The following is a 3,336-nucleotide window of genomic DNA, read 5'->3' on the forward strand; positions in this document are numbered from 1 at the left end:
TGTAGGTCTCTCTACATAGACATGTTGGACATATGTGCCATGTAGTTAGCTCTCTGTAGAAGGACATGTTGGAGTTATCTGCCATGTATTTAGCTGTCTGTGTATGTATATGTTCGGATTATCTGCCAGGTAGCTAGCTCTCTTTATAGGGACATGTTGGACTTATCTGCCCGGTGGCTAGCTCTCTGTATATGGACATGTTAGATTTATCTTTCAGGTACCTACCTCTCAGAATATGGACATGTTGGACTTAACTACCACTTAGTTAGCTTTCTGTATATGTAATTGTTGGACATATCTGCCATGTAGTTAGCCCTCTGTATATTGATATGTTAGAATTTTCTTCCTTGTAGCTCTCTCTACGTACATGGACTTACCTACTAGGTATCTAGCTTTCTGTATATGTAATTGTTGGATGTATCTGCCATATAGTTAGCCCTCTGAATATGGACATGTTGGGCTTATCTGTCATGAAGCTTTATGTATCTGACATGTTGGGCTTTTCATCCATGTAGCTTTCTCTATGTACATGGACATGTTGGAATTATCTGCTATGTAGTTAGATCTCTGTCTATGGACATGTTGGAATTGTCCGCCAGGTAGCTAGCTCTCTGGATATGAACATGTTGTAATTATCTGCCAGGTATCTAGTCTCGCTATATGGACATGTTGGGCATATCTGCCATGTAGCTAGCTATCTGAATATGGACCTGTTGGACTGGACTGATCTGCCAGTTAGTTAGCTTTCAGGGTATGTACATGTTGGAAATATCTGCCATGTAGCTAACCCTCTGTGTATGAACATGTTGGACTTTTCTGCCATGTAGTGCTCTGTATATGGACACGTTGGACATATCTTTCATGTATCTAGCTCTCTGTATATGCACATGTTGGAATTATCTGCCTGGTAGCTAATGCTCTGTATATGGATATGTTGGACTTATCTGCCATGTAGCTACCTATCTGAGTATGGACATGTTGGAGTTATCTGCCATGTAGAAAGTTCTTTGTAAATGGACTTGTGGGACTTATCTGCCATATAGCTAGCTTTGAGCATATTGACATGTTCAATTTAGTGCCAACATAGCTACCTCTCTGTACATGGTCATGTTCGACTTCTCTGCCAGATGACTAGCTCTCTGTATATGGACATGTTAGATTTATCTGCCAGATAGCTAGCTTTGTATATATGGACATATTAAATTTATATGCCATGTAGCTAGCTATCGGTATAAGGAAATCTTCGATTTATCTGCAACTTAACTATCTTTGTGTAAATGGACATGTTAGACATAATGGCAAGGCAGCTAGCTCTCTGTATATTGACATGTTGAACTTATCTCCCATGAATTTAGCTCTCTGGATATGGACACATTGGACTTATCTGCCATGTATCTAGCTCTCAGTCTATGGACTTGTTGGATTTATCAGCCATATAGCTAGCTCTCTGTAAAAGGACATGTTGTACTTATCTGCCATGTAGCTAGCTCAGTGTATATGGGTTTCTTGCACTTATCTGGCAGGGATCTAGCTCTCTGTATATGGATATATAGGACTTTTCTTCTAGGGAGCTGATAGTCTTTATATGGACATATTGGATTCCTTGGCCATGTGGCTAGATCTCTGTACATGGACATATTGGATTTATCTGCAATGAAGCTAACTCTGGGTCTACGGACATGTTGGAGATATCTGCGATGTAGCTACCTCTGTGTATTTGGACATGTTGAACCTATTTACCATGGAGCTAGCTCTCTGTATATGAACTTGTTGGAATTATCTGCCATGGAACTAGCTCTCTCTATATGGACTTGTTGCACTTATCTGCTTGTTGCTAGCTCTCTTTATATGGACCTGTTGGAATTATCTGACATGTAACTAGCTCTCTGTATATGGAGATGTTGGACATATATGCCATGGAGCTAGCTCACTCTATTTGGACATGTTGGAATTATCTGCCATGGAGCTAGCTCTGTGTAGATGAACATGTTGGACTTATCTGAGATGTAGCTAGCGCTGGGTATTTGGACATGTTGGACTTATTTGCCATGGAGCTAGCTCTCTGTAGATGTATATGTTGGACATATATGTCATGTAGCTGACTCTGTGTATATGCACATGTTGGACTTACCTGCCATATTGTTAGCTCTCTGTATATGGACTTGCTGGATTTATGTGCGATATCATTAGCACTCTGTATATGTCCATGTTGGACTTATCTGCCATGTAATTAGCTCTCTTCATTTGGACATGTTTGACTTATCTGCCATGTAGCTAGAACTCTGTATATGGACATGTTAAACATATCTGCCATGTATCTAGCTCTCTGAAAATTATCTGCCATGGAAGTAGCAATCTGTATATGGACAGATTGGACTTATTTGCCATGTAACAAGCTCTGTGTATATGGACAGGTTGGACTTATCTGACAGATAGCAAGATCTCTGTATATGGACAGATTGAACTTATCTGCCATATATCTAGCTGACTGTATAGGGACATGTTGGACTTATCTGCGATATAGCTAGCTCTCTGGATATGAGCATGTTGGACTTATGTAACATGTAGGTAGCTCTCTGTATTTGTACATGTTGGACTTATCTGATATGTAGCCAACACTCTGTATATGTACATGTTGGAATTATATGCCATGTAGCTAGCTCTCTGTATCTGGACATGTTGGACTTATCTGTCATTTAGCTACTTCTCTATATTTGGACATCTTAGACTTTTCTGCCATGTAGCTAACACACTGTATTTGGACATGTTGGATTTATGTGCCATATTGCTAGCTCCCTGTATAAGGAAATGTTGGAATAATGTCCCATATAGCTAAGTTTGTATATGGACATGTTGGGTATATCTGCCATGTAGCTACCTTTGTGTATATGGACATGTTTGACTTTTTGCCATGTAGCTAGCTCTCAGTAGATGGACATGTTAGACTTACCTGCCTGGTAGGTAGCTCTATTTATATGGATATGTTCGAATTATCTGCAATGTAGCTACCTCTGTGTATATGGACATGTTGGACTTTTTGCCATGTAGCTTGCTCTCAGTAGATGGATATGTTAGACTTACCTGCCTGGTAGCTAGCTCTATTTGTATGGACATGTTCGAATTATCTGCCATGTAGCTAGCTCTCTGTATATGGACATGTTGGACTTATATGCCATGGAGCTAACTCGCTATATAAGAACATGTTGTACTTATCTGCCATGTAGCTAGCTCTCTGTATATGGACTTGTGGAATTTATCTCCCAAGGAGTTAGCTCTCTGTATAAGGACATGTTGGACTTATTTGCCATGTAGCTAGATCTCTGTATATGGACATGT

The sequence above is a fragment of the Chrysochloris asiatica genome, unplaced genomic scaffold (genome assembly GCF_000296735.1).
Source record: "Chrysochloris asiatica unplaced genomic scaffold, ChrAsi1.0 scaffold00261, whole genome shotgun sequence".
Lineage (NCBI taxonomy): Eukaryota > Metazoa > Chordata > Mammalia > Afrosoricida > Chrysochloridae > Chrysochloris > Chrysochloris asiatica.